The sequence below is a fragment of the Ranitomeya variabilis genome, chromosome 8, assembly GCF_051348905.1.
Source record: "Ranitomeya variabilis isolate aRanVar5 chromosome 8, aRanVar5.hap1, whole genome shotgun sequence".
Classification (NCBI taxonomy): Eukaryota; Metazoa; Chordata; class Amphibia; order Anura; family Dendrobatidae; genus Ranitomeya; species Ranitomeya variabilis.
This window is the reverse complement of record NC_135239.1, coordinates 201,347,317-201,364,949: the sequence shown is the minus strand read 5'-3', so window position 1 is coordinate 201,364,949 and position 17,633 is coordinate 201,347,317. Positions and strand designations below refer to the sequence as shown.

The 17,633-nt window shown below is 43.5% G+C and overlaps 1 protein-coding gene and 1 long non-coding RNA gene across 11 annotated transcripts in view; one reads left to right on the top strand and one right to left on the bottom strand.

The window, feature by feature from the left end:
* Positions 1–17,633, top strand: part of FOXP1 (forkhead box P1) — a 734,927-nt gene that overhangs the window by 221,006 nt on the left and 496,288 nt on the right. The window lies entirely within an intron of this gene.
* The window catches only part of LOC143787454 (uncharacterized), a 65,023-nt gene that overhangs the window by 13,130 nt on the left and 34,260 nt on the right, over positions 1–17,633 (bottom strand). The window lies entirely within an intron of this gene.

Below are 17,633 nucleotides of genomic sequence, written 5' to 3'. Positions count from 1 at the left end.
CGTTTGCACTGACATGTTTAAAGTCCCCGCTGTCTCCCAGAGTCTGGTATCTATCATGAGCTCAGCTCGGAGAAGAATCTAAGACATTGTTAGTGTTAGGCGGAACCATATATTATGGATTTCCAAACAATAACTGGTGTAAGCCGCCGTGTTTATTTAGCTACTCGTCGGAGGAAGTGAGGTTCTTGAAGGAAAATAATCTCGTATAATATTTGGGAACAAAAAAACAGGAAATTATCGGAACGGGCATTAGGTAGTCATTGATTGAACTATCTTTGAGGTTTAGGTAGCATAAATTGTTATTGATGCAACTAGTATTAGTGTATAATCCTCAGCGATCAAGAAGCTTGTTAAAAGTGTAAAATATTCCTGCAGCTCCCCCGCAGGAGAAATTAAGAATTACATTGTGCTTCTTAAAATCACTGCACTGTCTAGGTAATGTATGGACATGCTGAGTTCTCCAAAGAGAGATGCTCTCAGCAATGGTTAGGTTATAAAAGACAGACCCCACTATTAGTTCAAAAACTCATAAAAGGTATTTCCAAATTGTTTCTAAACCAAGTAATCCTCTAAAAAGGAGTCTGTAGTTTCAAATTTAAAGAGGTTATTTCAATAAACCAATAAAGATAATCATGCTCTGGTTGCCTAGAGCAGAAATATGTGGCCACGTTGAGTTTTTATAGGCTAGACAGAGTGGTGGTCAGATGATCAGCAGGGGTGGTGGGTGTTTTTAGAGAAAGGGTTGTCTTGATGAGAAACCTCTTTAAATGGGTTTAAAAAAGTTAGTATTGTTTCTGGAGAATTTGCAGTAATATAACTGTCCGTGTAGCACTGGTGCGTGATTTTCCACTGTACAACTGGCCAGGTTTATCCTGGAGGTGCTTAACTAAGTGATTAACTGGTATTCACTAGAGCAGTGTTCCCCAACTCCAGTCCTCAAGAGCCACCAACAGGTCATGTTTTCAGGATTTCCTTAGTATTTCCCAGGTGATGATCTTGTTGCCTGTGCAGGTTCTGCAGTTATCACCTGAGCAATGCTAAGGAAATCCTGAAAACCTGACCTGTTGGTGGCTCTGGAGGACCAGAGTTGGGGAACACTGCACTAGAGTTTCTGATGGTGAAGTTAGGCTTGGCCGCTGATAGTCACCAGGTGCCACTCCAGCGCAGTTTCCGGGTCTGTAGCAGCTGAGTGAAGGGTCAGACATACAGGAGGACAAAGGCAAAGACGTGGTCAGACAATCCGAGGTCAGGGCGGGCAGCACGGGTTCAATGTACGTAGCCAAGGTCAGGAGCAGAGAGATCAGGATAAATGGTAAACGAGCCGGGTCAATAAGAAGAGAGACAGAGCGAACATTTACAAACAGGAACTAGAGACAAGCTACTAGGAACCTACCTTCAGTAAAGGAGTACTGAGAGGAGCTGCCTAATAAACCCACTGCTGCCTAGGGATAGGCTGGGAAAGTTAAATCCTGCAGTATACAGCAGGGTTAAGTTCCTGCAGGTTCTGTCCGCACCTCCCTACAGCCAGGTGGAGACAGCAGAAGAACTGCATGAGGACTAATGCAAGGAACAGAGCAACAAGTGAGTAGCACAAAGTAGGGGACGCATGCTAGGTATGTCAGGAGGCTCTTGGTAGCAGATTAGTGCACTGTAGCAAAGCTGGATGTATCAGGATGTACATGATAGCAGATTAGTATAATATAGCAGAGCTAGGTATGTCAGGAGGAACTTGATAGCAGATTAATGCAATGTAGCAGGGTTAGGTATGTTAGCATGTACTCGGCAGCAGAATAGTGTGATGTAGCAGAGTTTGGTATGTCACGAGGATGTTGGTAGCAGAATTATGTGATGAAGCAGAGCCCATCTGTTTTTAACAGAGCTGAGTATATGATGGGGTACCCGGTGATGGGCCCAGCCGGGCTACAGCAGCATGGACGCTAACTCCCTGAATTCTCAGGTGGCATACCGCCATCTGAGCTGGGCTATAAATCCCTGGACCGTGACATCACAGTTGTGCGCAGATTTACTAAAGTAACTCGAAGTGCAGGAGTGGAGGGAGAGTACCGCAGCACATGGAGGGCAATAAGGCTAATGCTGGAGCAGGGGCCTAATATTCAGAAATTCAGGTCTGAAAGGCGTCCTCAACTTCAGCTGCAACTGTTGGAACTTCTGGCAGATCTTCCTCCGGTTTGTGTCTTACACATAATAACAGACTTCAGGTCTGTAAGGTTTCCGATCTTTAGCCAATACAACAAGTCAGGGGGTAATTACATACCTCCCAACTTTTGAAGATGGGAAAGAGGGACAAAGTTTGCGGCGCGCTTTGCGCGCCGCGGCAAATTTTAGGCCACACCTCTGACCACACCCATTCATAATTAGTCACACCCATATCCACATCCCAACCACACCCATTTAGCACTGCCGATCACACTGTTTCATATACAATAATTATAAACAAAAAAATATGGCCACACAGCCCCATACTGTATAATGGCCACACATGATGCTCCATACTGTATAATGGCCACACATGATGCTCCATACTGTACGATGACCACACATGACGCTCCATAATATATAATGACCACACATGACGCTCCATAATATATAATGAACACACATGACGCTCCATACTGTATAATGAACACACATGATGCTCCATACTGTATGACCGCACATGATGCTCCATAGTGTATAATGACCGCACATGATGCTCCATACTGTATAATGACTGCACATGATGCTCCATACTGTATAATGACCGCACATGATGCTCCATACTGTATGACCGCAAATGATGCTCCATACTGTATAATGACCGCACATGATGCTCCAGACTGTATAATGACCGCACATGATGCTCCATATTGTATAATGACCACACATGATGCTCCATACTGTATAATGACCGCACATGATGCTCCATACTGTATAATGGCCACACATGATGCTCCATACTGTATAATGACCGCACATGATGCTCCATACTGTATAATGACCGCACATGATGCTCCATACTGTATAATGGCCGCACATGATGCTCCATACTGTCTAATGACCGCACATGATGCTCCATACTGTATAATGACCGCACATGATGCTCCATATTGTATAATGACCGCACATGATGCTCCATACTGTATAATGGCCGCACATGATGCTCCATACTGTCTAATGACCGCACATGATGCTCCATACTGTATAATGACCGCACATGATGCTCCATACTGTATAATGACCGCACATGATGCTCCATATTGTATAATGACCACACATGATGCTCCATACTGTATAATGACATACAGGCACGCAGCTCACACACAGGCACGCAGCTCACACACGCACGCAGCTCACACACGCACGCAGCTCACACACGCACGCAGCTCACACACGCACGCAGCTCACAAACACATGCAGCTTTGACACAAATGCATCACACACGCAGCCATCACACACACACGCAGCCATCACACATACACACGCAGCCATCACACACACACGCAGCCATCACACACACACGCAGCCATCACACACACACACACGCAGCCATCACACACACATGCAGCCATCACACACACACGCAGACATCACACACACACGCAGCCATCACACACACACACGCAGCCATCACACACACATGCAGCCATCACACACACACACACACACACACACACACGCAGCCATCACACACACGCAGCCATCACACACACACAGCCATCACACACACACACACACGCAGCCATCACACACACACGCAGCCATCACACACACACGCAGCCATCACACACACACACGCGCGCAGCCATCACACACGCAGCCATCACACACGCAGCCATCACACACACACAGCCATCACACACACACAGGCAGCCATCACACACACACACACACACACACACACACGCAGCCATCACACACACACACGCAGCCATCACACACACACACACACACACACACACACACACGCAGCCATCACACACACACACGCAGCCATCACACACACACACGCAGCCATCACACACACACAGCCATCACACACACACACACACACGCAGCCATCACACACACACGCAGCCATCACACACACACGCAGCCATCACACACACACGCAGCCATCACACACACACGCAGCCATCACACACACACACGCGCGCAGCCATCACACACGCAGCCATCACACACGCAGCCATCACACACACACAGCCATCACACACACACAGGCAGCCATCACACACACACACACACGCAGCCATCACACACACACACACGCAGCCATCACACACACACAGCCATCACACACACACACCCAGCCATCACACACACACACGCAGCCATCACACACACACACGCAGCCATCACACACACACACACACACACACGCAGCCATCACACACACACGCAGCCATCACACACACACGCAGCCATCACACACACACACGCAGCCATCACACACATCACACACACACAATCTCCTCTGTGATGCAGGGGCGGCTGATGTCCATGTGCAGCTCTCTGCTGAAGTCTTCAGTCTCCTGCTCACAGCTCTGCACTATCCCGGCACCTCCCCCGTCTCTCCTTCTCTGCCGGGATAGCAGCTAAGAGCAGAAGCCGGAGCTCCGTGCACACACAGCCAGAGGTAGTGAATCGCTGACCTTTCTTCTTGATTGCTGCAGGCTCTCTCCTTCAGCGTGGCAGCGCCGCACAGGGGGCGGGAGGGGGGGGGGGTGTTGCGCGGGCGGTCAGGAGGCAGCTTTTATAAAAAAAAAAACAAAAAAAACAGGCTGGCTCTCTCTACGTCCCGGAAGTGGGCGGGGCTTCACCGGCGGCCGCAAATTCGGGATTTTAAATGCCCGAAGCGGGACAGCGGGACCCCGGTGCCAAAGCGGGACTGTCCCGCTGAAATCGGGACGGTTGGGAGGTATGGGTAATTATAATGGGGGCAGAGGTTGCCGTAGCACCTGAGGGCCCAAAAATCTTCCTTTGTCTCATATGAAAAGACCAATACTGCTAAAAACCCACGATAGTTGGGGGCCCTGTTGGAAATTTTGCATCAAGTCCCAGATCCCAAGACGTCTTCTTCTGTATTATTGGAACCCTGGACACGAGGTTGATGTTGAATATCACGGCACCTTTGAGACCTGAACTGTTTTAGAAAGCTATATAACTAATTACATTATGTTTCTTTAAGCTGGAAACCCTTTTAATCTTAATTTTTTTACTCTTAGTAATTGTGTGTGAGGTGCAATACCACAAATAACCAGCAGACAGGAGTGGCGCTGTTATTACAAGAGAAACTTTCCGTCCCTGTAATATATACATATCTCGCTCCGCGTAACATGTAATTGAAACAATACCGTTGCTTATATTTGCCATTTGGGTGCACTCCGGCGGTTTATAGCGAGTCACTAACATGTCACCTTGTAACCATGTCTTCTCGTTACATGAAAGTTTCAGAAATAAAGGGGAACTTCTAAATTTGTTCTCCTTCAAGAAGCTAATCGCGTTCCTAATAGATTTAATATTTACACCAGACTTGGCTCTTTCTATAAAGGATAAGATCTTAAAGAAATAAACTTTGTAAAATAAACGGTGACGATCTGAGCAGGTCGGTGGGTCGTAAAAGGCCCCCGTGCCTCACTCGGCACCTCGCAAACATTTTATATGGAAAAAAAGAGCCGTCTTATAAATAGACACTTTCTTCATTGCTGATGACATTTGATCGCCCCTAATGATAGCAAAACTTTTGCGGAATCTAAACTTTTTTTTTTTTTTACTTTTGTGGAAACCTTTTCTTTTATTTTTACACTAAGTTCAGACTTCAAATAACACGAGACTTCCTAGCAGTTTTGCATTTCAGCCCCTGTCATAGACGGACGCGGGGGCCGTTATTTTGATGACTGGCTATAGATATTAGATAATTTCTTATCGCTTTAGTTTTGCCACTGATTAAGCGTGACTGTCAGAACTATTCACTTTAATTTGGTTTTGTCTTCATTTGTGCTGACAGTGCGGGACGGTGGAGCGTCTATTATCTATTGTGTCTTTTTTTTAATCATCTGAATTGTATTTTAGCAACTTAACTTAAAGGGTTTTTTTTCACTACATACAAGATGGATTATAAGCTGGAGGGGTCAACTGGTGCAACATTTACCGAGCCCTTGTGAATTGAGTTGTAGGTGAAATGCATGACCACTGCTCCTTTTACTTGTATCCATCTTTGGTAGTGGTTGTGTACATGCATGACCACCGTTCCCGCAGAGAGAGTGTATAGAGCAATGATCATGTAGGTGCACTATTGTTACTATTATTATTACTTAACGGCCTTCGGCTCAATCTCGAACCATGGCAGCTTGTTGGATGAACGATCTTGTGTAAGCCTAGAATGGTCCACCAGGGTCTTCTCCGCCGTTGTCTTGATTGTATTGTGCCATCGGGTTGCTGGTCTTCCTCATCGTCTTATTCCTTCTATTCTTCCGACCATGATGTCCTTCTCCAGTGATTGCTGTCTTCGTATGATGTGTCCAAAGTAGACAAGTTGGAGCTTGGTGATCCTTGCTTCCAGTGACCTGTTTGGCTTGATTTGTTCCAAAGTTGATTTGTTTGTTCATCTTGCCATCCATGGTATTGATAACATCCTTCTCCAGCACCACATTTCAAAGGCATCAGTTCTTCTTCTGTCTTGTTTCTTTATCATCCAGGTTTCACATCCGTATGTTACTACAGAAAAGACCAGACTATGTACGAGCCATGTCTTCATCACCAGTCAATGGTTCCTCGATTTGAAGCTTGTCCTCGATTTGAAGCCTTGTCTGGTGACTTCACCCTATTCTCAGGATTACCTGGAGTCTGATTATACATTGAGTTTGTCAGTAAAATAACCCCTTTAAATGCACAACGGAGATGAACCCTCATTATTGTGCCATGTTTTGCCAGATTTTTCCCCCCTCTGTTCTACTGCCTTGAACACTGGGCAAATTTCCTGTCACCATATTTGCTAACCATTCAGTCCCTCTCGAGAAAGAGTGTTGCAGAGGTCCTCGCCTCCCAGTAGAAAAGGGTGTAGGTCCAACCACTCACCGGTCCCATGGTCTGCTCCTATGGCATCTATGCAATTCTAAAATCAGCAGCTAATAAATGTGCATCCTTACAAGACAAATTTACTATCAAACACAAAGTACTGTACAAAAGTTATAGGCATATGTGTGCTGCAAAGTAAGAAGCTTTAACAAATAGAAGTGTTAATAATTTATTTTTATCAATTAACAAAATGCAAAGTGAATGAACAAAAGAGAAATCCAAATCCCATCAATAATTAGTGACTGTCCTTCACCTTGACCACTTCTTCTTTTCATGTCCCACGACTTGGGAATCGCACAGTGTTGTTTTGTATTGTTGCTGTTACACTGCTATTGAATCAGTTTGCCTTTTAGAAGTTTGTCCCTTGTCTCTACCTGTAGTTCAGCTCTGATGTAAGTAACCCCTCCCTTCTTCCCCAGTTATTGTTTGTCAGACATTTTTCATGGTTCATCTCTGTACATCCCTGTTTCAGAATTGTCTTTTTACCTTCTGCAGTTGCAGCTGCGGCTATTACTATTGTGCATATTTATGAGAGTTCAGCCTGAGAATAATCTTCTGGAATCTTCATCAGTGCCTCTGAAGTCGAGTCTACCTACCTGATGAAGTTTCTTGGTGTGAGTACTAGTTCAATACAGACATCCATAGAAATGCTGTCTGAAGAGCCCCACACTTGCAGCCTAGTTGTGGATCCAGAATACTTCTAGTCACATTTGTGCACAGTTTTTGAAGGAGCTCGGCAAGGAGGGTGTTCCAAACATCTTGGAGAACTAACCACAGATCTTCTGCAAATTTTGTATGTCTCTTCATGTAATTCCACAGACTGGATGATAATGATATCACCACTTCCCGGGCTTCTTATTCTTCTTTACGCTGAGGATCATTCTTAATGAAATTGACTGGATGTTAGGGCAAGTTAGGTTAGGATATGGGTTGAATTAGATGGACTACTTAGTCTTCCTTCAAAATTAAAAGCTATTTTACTGTTACTATGGATGTTGGGGTTCCCAGAATCCTAGAGTGTTAGAGTTGGAAGGGACCTCCAGGGTCATTGTGTCCAACCCCCTGCTCAATGCAGGAGTCACTAAACCATCACAGACAGATGTCTGTACGGCCTGTGTTTGAAGACTTCCATTGAAGGAGAACTCACCACCTCTCATGGCAGCCTGTTCCACTTATTGATCACCCTCACTGTCAAAAAGTTTTTTTTCTAATATCTGATTTCTATCTTCTCCCTTTCAGTTTAATTCCATTACTTCTTGTATTTCCATGTGCAAATGAGAATAATGATCCCTCTACACTGTGACAGCCCTTCAGATATTTGTAGACAGCTATTAAGTCTCCTCTTATCCTTCTTTTTTGCAAGCTAAAACATTCCCAGATCCTTTAACAGTTCTTTGAAGGACATACTTTGCAGTCTGCTCACCATCCTGGTAGTTCTTCTCTGAATTTGTCCAGTTTTTCAATGTCTTTTTGAAAGTGTGGTGCTCAGAACTTGGCACAGTATTCCAGATGAGGCCTGACCAAGGAGAAGTAGAGGGGGATAATTACTTCACATGATGTAGACTCTATGCTTCTACCCTAAGTTGTATTCTTGCTGCAGAATAAATTTGGAGCCAATCAGACTGATGGCATTTTGACAGTGGTATGACGGCGTTTCCTATTTTTGGTGCCAAATTTTGTATAGTGCCCTTACTTTCCCTAACCCACCAGTGACTCCACAGCGTTGTCACCTTATGGCCGATCCGGAGGATATATTACTTTGGACATCTGCAAATGATTTTAGGCTTTAACAGTTGCTGCTTTTGAAGGAATTCCTTAATTAAAATTATTAACGAAATGATCTGTCCGGGTTCCCAGTTCCTATTTGTTATCATTACCTGTCGCAGTGATTTAATGTCTCCTCAGCTCCACTTTCCCTTTAATACGCCCTCAATTGGCTTGATCATGCAGGCGCCACACCTAACACCCATCTTTGCTTATTTCTTTTATCCTGTTTGCAGATGTCAGAAAGACTTACATTTTATGTCCAAATATCCCGTGCTGATGGATAAACGATTGCATGTGTAGAAAGCAAAACACATACAAATGAACATATTTATACAAATTCCGAAATTTGGCTGGAGAGTCCCACTTGGCTGGTTTCAAGACAGCTGAACAGATTTACAAGGAAAATATATGTTGGCATTGGAAACAGCGTTCTTTGTCAGAAGGGGATCTGCAAATACTCCTATGTAGAATCCGCATAGGGCCTTATTCATAAGCCCTGGAATGCTCGACGAACACTTCCCAGCCTTTTCCTGTACCACTTTTTGAATCCGTTCTCTCACAAACCTAAGAAGACCGGGGCATGAGCCTCACCACATCACAAGTACTGACATTTACGATTTAACATGTTTTACGCTGACTGGACTATTTCTTGAAAAAAAAACCTTACGGTAATTTTTTACATTTTTTTTTATATATAAATAATAATTATAAATACAATAAAATATAAAATAATAAAACAATATAAATAATTATAACTAAAATAAATGTAACAACTATAATAAAATAATAAATGTAATTGCTAAATATAAAAATGTACATAATAAAAAGTATAAATAAGTGAGAAATTTAATAAAATATAAATACAGTGGCTCTGTAGTTAGCACTGTTTACAGCGCTGGGGTCCTGGGTTCAAATCCCACCAAGGACAATATCTGCAAGGAGTTTGTATGTTCTCTCCGTGTTTGCGTGGGTTACCTCCCACACTCCAAAGACATACTGATAGGGAATTGAGATTATGAGCCCCAATGGGGACAGTGATGATGTCTGTAAAGTGCTGTGGAATTAGTGGCCCTATATAAATGAGTAAAAATAAATATAATAAAATATATATACACAGTAGCATATAAAAGTTTTGGCACCCCTGGTCAAAATTAGTGTTATTGTGAAAAGTTAAGCAAGTTAAAATGCTCTCTAAAAGGCCTAGATTTAAAGATGACACATTTGCTTTGTATTTTAGGCAAATAAATATATTACATTTTAAAAATTACAAAAAGGAAAATGGGCCAATGCAAACGTTTGGACACCCTGCATGGTTACTACCTAGTAGCACCCCTTTTGCAAGTATGATAGCTTGTAAACGCTTCTTGTAGCCAGACAAGTCTTTCAATTCCCTGCTATTTTGAGGTCTAGCCACAGATTTGCAATGAAGTTCAGATCAAGTGACTGTAAGGGCCATTGTAAAACCTTCAGCTTGCGCTTTTTGAGGTCGTCTATTGTGGATTTTGACTTGTGTTTAGGATCATTATCCATTTGTAGAAGCCATCCTTTTCAGTTTCAACTTTTTTATAGATTGTGTTATGTTTTCATCAAGAATTTGTTGAAATTTCTTTCCTCTACCCGTGAAATGTTCCCCGTGCCATTGGCTGCAACATAACCCCAAAGCATGATTGATCCACCCTCATGCTTAATGATGATTATCTTTCTGTACCCTTTTTCTACACACATACCTTTGATCATTGTGGCCAAAGAGTTCTATTTTAACCACATCAGTCAACTGGAATTCTTTCCAAAATGCATCACATTTGCTTAGTTGTTATTTTGCATACTTCTGACACTGAATTTTATAGCGAGGACACAGGAGAGGTTTTCTTCCAATGACTCTTCCATGAAGGCCATATTTGTGCAGGTGTCTCTGAACAGTAGAAGAATGTACCACAGCTCTAGAGTCTGCTAAGTCTTTTTTGAAGGTGTTTTGCAGTCAAGCAGGGGTTCTGATTTGCCTCTGTAGCTATCTTACAAGCAGCTCTCACTGTAACTTTGCTTGGTCTTCCAGACCTTATCTTGACCTCCACTGTTTCTGGTAACGGCCGTTTCTTAATTATTTCAAACTGAGGAAAGGGCAACTTGAAAATGTAAGTAAGTTGCACAGGCCCCCACCAATGGGTGGGGATGTCTTAAATACAGGAAGCCTCATGGCGATTGGCCAGGGACTCCTTAGCAAGGTGCACACAGTCTCTATAAAAAACAGGAGTTGCCGGCGCCGCCCCCCTATGCACACAGACAGAGCATGCACAGAGCAAACAGCAGACATGAGGCACACAGCATGGAGCTGGCAGCAGAGAGAAGTCACAACAAGGCCCAGAGAAGTAAGTGAGTTTGAGTGTAATGCTGGTGGGGGATGGAAGGCCATGCAGTGATGCCAGCAGAGTTGTTACACCTAGCAAGCGGGCAATCACTGCATGTCTCTGGCTGTCTAATAAAATGCAGCTATCGGTACTCGAACATATTATTTGAGCACGCCAAAGAAACTCGGATAACACCTAATCCAAGGACTTTCGATCATTTTGCACAACTGATACCAGCACTGCCTGACAGATCTATTGAATTATAGATGGGATTCATCAACATTTCAATCATTTTTAAAAGAAAAATAGTGCCGTTGATATGAGTTCCTTTTTTGTACGTGTAGCCTCAAACTAGAAATGAAAATATTCCATTAAAATCTAGAAAAGATATTTTAGTAGACTCTTATAAAGCTGTAGATGTTTTATCTTGAGTTTCATTAGCTTTTAAAACTATTCAGCACTGCAGCTAATATTGCTCCATCCTAGTCCTACGGATGATTGAATTAAAGAAAAATAACATTTTTTGGACATTGATTTTCCGAAGAGCTACATAAGTCATAGCGATCGCAGTGTTTTTGGTGCTTTTTTTTAAATTTCTTACAATTGATGGCACACATCCTTGGAGTTTGTTTGATAAAGTAAGCACTTCAAATTAAAATGCAGAAGAAGCTTCTTCACGTTTTACTTTCCCATTTTGATTTTTCCTAAGACAATGAAGAAGTAATAATAAAAAAAGGCATAAAAAGTAATAAAAAATAGGGCTGGATTATGAGACATTCTGGTCCATCAAAGGGTCATAAAAAGTGTCACAAACTGACTTAAAAGAAAAGGATAGTTTCACAATAGAAGGTTTACCATTCTAATCTGGGAAGACGAATTGGTGAATTCTCGAATGTTAGTTTAACCCCTTAACGACCGCCGATACGCCTTTTAACGGCGGCCGCTAAGGGTACTTAAACCACAGCGCCGTTAATTAACGGCGCTGTGGAAAAAGTGAATAGCGCCCCCCAGAGTCGGATTTTCTCTGGGGTCTCGGTTGCCGAGGGTAGCCGAGACCCCAGAGAACATGATTCGGGGGTTTTTTACCGAACCCCGAGTTGCGATCGCCGGTAATTAACCGTTTTCCGGCGGTCGCAACAAAAAAAAAAAAAAACGCGATGTGCCGTTTAATTTCTCTGTCCTCCGATGTGATCGCACATCGGAGGACAGAGAAATAGGGTCCCCGATGGCCCCCAATAGCCCCCCGATACTTACCTACCTCCCCCGGTGCTCCTCGTGGGTCCCCATGGGCGCCGCCATCTTATTTCCGGGAAAAAATGGCGGGCGCACGCGCAGTGCGCCCGCCGCCCGGCACCCGGATGTTCTTTGGGGTCTCGGCTGCCGGGGGTAGCTGAGACCCCAAAGAACATGATCGGGGTCGGTTTGCACCGACCCCTGTTTTGCGATCGCCGGTAATTAACAGTTTACCGGCGACCGGAAAAAAAAAAAAAAAAGTGATCTGTTTTTCTCTGTCCTCTGATGTGATCACACATCAGAGGACAGAGAAATAGGGGGATTCGGGGACCCTAACATACTCACCCGGTGTCCCTGGGTCCTCTTCTGTCTTCTCCTGCCAGCCGGCTTTTTCCTTATGGCGGGCGCATGCGCAGTGCGCCCGCCATCTGCTGCCATCTGCCGGCCGGCAGGAGAAGACGAGTTGGGGCTAAAATTAGGGTTAGGGTTAGAGTTAGGGTTAGAGTTAGGGTTAGGGTTAGAGTTAGGGTTAGGGTTAGAGTTAGGGTTAGGGTTAGAGTTAGGGTTAGAGTTAGGGTTAGAGTTAGGGTTAGAGTTAGGGTTAGAGTTAGGGTTAGAGTTAGGGTTAGGGTTAGGGCTAGAGTTAGGGTTAGGGTTAGGGCTAGGGTTGGGGCTAAATTTAGGGTTAGGGTTAGGGCTAGGGTTAGGGTTAGGCTACTTTCACACTAGCGTTTTTTGGCCTCCGTCGCAATGCGTCGGAGAAAAAACGCATCCTGCAAAAGTGCTTGCAGGATGCGTTTTTTCTCCATTGGCTTGCATTAGCGACGCCGGAACTCCGCCCCCGCCTCCCCTCACAATGGGGCAGCGGATGCGTTGAAAAAACAGCATCCGCTGCACCCGTTGTGCGGCGCTTACAACGCTAGCGTCGGTACGTCGGCCCGGCACACTGCGATGGGCCGAGTACGACGCTAGTGTGAAAGTAGCCTTAGGCTTCTATCACACTTGCGTCGGTACCAGGCGGTCGCAATGCGTCGGCCCGACGTACCGATGCACGTTGTGAAAATTGTGCACAACGTGGGCAGCGGATGCAGTTTTTCAACGCATCCGCTGCCCAGTCTATGTCCTGGGGAGGAGGGGGCAGAGTTACGGCCACGCATGCGCGGAAATGGCGGACGCGACGTACAAAAAAAAGGTTACATTGAACTTTTTTTGTGACGACGGGGCTAAAGTTATGGTTAGGGTTGGGGCTAAAGTTAGGGTTGGGGCTAAAGTTTGGGTTAGAGTTGGGATTAGGGTTTGGATTAGGGTTGGGATTAGGGTTACGTTTGGGATTAGGGTTAGGGGTGTGTTGGATTTAGGATTTTGATTAGGGTTATGGTTAGGGTTGAGATTAGGGCTGTTTTGGGGTTAGGGTTGTGATTATCGTTAGGGTTGTGATTAGGATTATGGATCGGGTTAAGATTAGGGTTAGGGGTGTGTTGGAGTTAGGGTTGGAGTTATAATTTGGGGGTTTCCAGTGTTTAGGTACATCAGGGGGGTCTCCAAACACGACAGCCAATTTTGCGCTAAAAAAGTCAAATGGTGCTCCCTCCCTTCTGAGCTCTGCCGTGCGCCCAAACAGTGGTTTACCCCCACATATGGGGCATCAGCGTACTCGAGATAAATTGGACAACAACTTTTGGGGTCCAATTTCTCCTGTTACTCTTGTGAAAATAAAAACTTGGGGGCTAAAAAAATCTTTTGTGGGAAAAAAAAATATTTTTTATTTTCACTACTCTGCATTATAAACTTCTGTGAAGCACTTGAGCATTCAAAGTTCTCACCACATATCTAGATAAGTTCCTTAGGGGGTCTAGTTTCCAAAATTTGGTCACTTGTGGGGGGTTTCTACTGTTTAGGTACATCAGGGGCTCTGCAAACGCAACATAACACCCACAGACAATTCTATCAAAGTCTGAATTCCAAAATGGCGCTCCTTCTCTTCCAAGCTCTGCCGTGCGCCCAAACAGTGGTTTACCCCCACATATTGGGTACCAGCATACTCAGGACAAATTGGACAACAACTTTGGGGGTCCAATTTCTCTTGTTACCCTTGTGAAAATAAAAATTTGGGGGCTAAAAAAATCTTTTGTGGGAAAAAAAAATATTTTTTATTTTCACTACTCTGCATTATAAACTTCTGTGAAGCACTTGAGCATTCAAAGTTCTCACCACATATCTAGATAAGTTCCTTAGGGGGTCTAGTTTCCAAAATTTGGTCACTTGTGGGGGGTTTCTACTGTTTAGGTACATCAGGGGCTCTGCAAACGCAACATAACACCCACAGACAATTCTATCAAAGTCTGAATTCCAAAATGGCGCTCCTTCTCTTCCAAGCTCTGCCGTGCGCCCAAACAGTGGTTTACCCCCACATATTGGGTACCAGCATACTCAGGACAAATTGGACAACAACTTTGGGGGTCCAATTTCTCTTGTTACCCTTGTGAAAATAAAAATTTGGGGGCTAAAAAAATCTTTTGTGGGAAAAAAAAATATTTTTTATTTTCACTACTATGCATTATAAACTTCTGTGAAGCACTTGGGCATTCAAAGTTCTCACCACATATCTAGATAAGTTCCTTGGGGGGTCTATTTTCCAAAATGGGGTCACTTGTTGGGAGTTTCTACTGTTTAGGTACATTAGGGGTCTGCAAACGCAACATAACGCCCGCAGACAATTCTATCAAAGTCTGCATTCCAAAATGGCGCTCCTTCCCTTCCGAGCTCTGCCGTGCGCCCAAGCAGTGGTTTACCCCCACATATGGGGTACCAGCATACTCAGGACAAATTGGACAACAACTTTTGGGGTCCAATTTCTCTTGTTACCCTTGTGAAAATAAAAACTTGGGGGCTAAAAAATCTTTATTGTTAAAAAATATATATTTTTTATTTTCACGACTCTGCATTATAAACTTCTGTGATGCACTTGGGCATTCAAAGTTCTCACTACACATCTAGATAAGTTCCATGGGGGGTCTAGTTTCCAAAATGGGGTCACTTTTGGGGGGTTTCTACTGTTTAGGCACATCAGGGGCTCTCCAAACGCGACATGGCGTCCGATCTCAATTCCAGTCAATTTTGCATTGAAAAGTCAAATGGCGCTCCTTTGCTTCCGAGCTCAGCCATGCACCCAAACAGTGGTTTACCCCCACATACGGGGTGTCGGCGTACTCAAGACAAATTGTACAACAACTTCTGGTGTCCATTTTCTCCTGTTACCCTTGGTAAAATAAAAATTTGGAGGCAAAAAGATCATTTTTGTAGAAAAAATGCGATTTTTTTATTTTCACGGCTCTACGTTATAAACTTCTGTGAAGCACCTGGGGGTTTAAAGTGCTCACCACACATCTAGATAAGTTCCTTAAGGGGTCTAGTTTCCAAAATGGTGTCATTTGTGGGGGGTCTCCACTGTTTAGGCACATCAGCGGCTCTCCAAACGTGACATGGCGTCCGATCTCAATTCCAGCCAATTCTACATTGAAAAAGTAAAACGACACTCCTTCACTTCCAAGCTCTGCGGTGCGCCCAAACAGTGGTTTACCCCCACATATGGGGTATTGACGTACTCAGGAGAAATTGCACAACAACTTTTGTGGTCTAATTTCTCCTGTTACCCTTGTGAAAATAAGAATTTGTGGGCGAAAACATCATTTTTGTGAAAACAAATGCGATTTATTATTTTCACGGCTCTACGTTATAAACTTCTGTGAAGCACTTGGGGGTTCAAAGTGCTCACCACACATCTAGATAAGTTCCTTAAGGGGTCTAGTTTCCAAAATGGTATCACTTGTGGGGGGTTTGCACTGTTTAGGCACATTAGGGGCTCCCGAAACGCGACATGGCGTCTGATCTCAATTCCAGCCAATTCTGCATTGAAACAGTCAAACGGTGCTCCTTCACTTCCAAGCTCTGCGGTGCGCCCAAACAGTGGTTTACCTCCACATATGGGGTATCGGCGTACTCAGGAAAAATTGCACAACAAAATTTGTGGTTAAATTTCTGTTTTTACACTTGTGAAAATTAAAAAAAATGGTTCTGAAGTAAAATGTTTGCAAAAAAAAGTTAAATGTTCATTTTTTTCTTCCACATTGTTTCAGTTCCTGTGAAGTATGTAAAGGGTTAATAAACTTCTTGAATGTGGTTTTGAGCAGCTTGAGGGGTGCAGTTTTTAGAATGTTGTCACACTTGGTTATTTTCTATCATATAGACCCCTCAAAATGACTTCAAATGAGATGTGGTCCCTAAAAAAAAATGGTGTTGTAAAAATGAGAAATTGCTGGTCAACTTTTAACCCTTATAACTCCCTAACAAAAAAAAAAAATTGTTTCCAAAATTGTGCTAATGTAAAGTAGACATGTGGGAAATGTTATTTATTAACTATTTTTTGTGACATATCTCTCTGATTTAAGGGCATAAAAATACAAAGTTTGAAAATTGCAAAATTTTAAAAATTTTCGCCATATTTCCATTTTTTTCATAAATAATCGCAAGTAATATCGAAGAAATGTTACCACTAACTTGAAGTACAATATGTCACGAAAAAACAGTCTCAGAATCAGTGGGATCCGATAAAGCGTTCCAGAGTTATAACCTCTTAAAGTGACACTGGTCAGAATTGTAAAAATTGGCTCGGTCATTAAGTACCAAATTGGCTCTGTCACTAAGGGGTTAAAATCTCGTTCTATAGTAATGTGTACACCGTGAGGATCAGTCACACTATTCTTCTCTACCAGTTGGTTGTATTTTAGCTACTTTCTTACGTTTGACCACAGTTTGACCGACCACACAGATACATGAGCATTTCCCGCTGCTGCCGTCTCTCATCACATCAGTGCTTGCTTACATACATATTCAGCACTTTATGACCTGAAGTATGAAATACCTGTGGTTTGGTTTGTAGTTGCAGAAGGATCACTTGCCTTTGGACACTTTATAAAAGCTTTTACTGTATGACTTAGCCACTCGCAATAGAAGGTCAAAGACGCAGAAGGTGGCTGATCGGAACGGTTTACTGGTAGCCCAACTCTCAAAAAGTCTCTTAAAGAGGAACATGCCCAAATTGCTTCTTTTTCTTACTTCGGCTGTTAAAATGTTCAGTATAGAAATATTTTCCCTTTTCCAATTTCTGCTATATTGGTATATTTTTGGTAAGGAGCGTTTCTTACGTCTGAA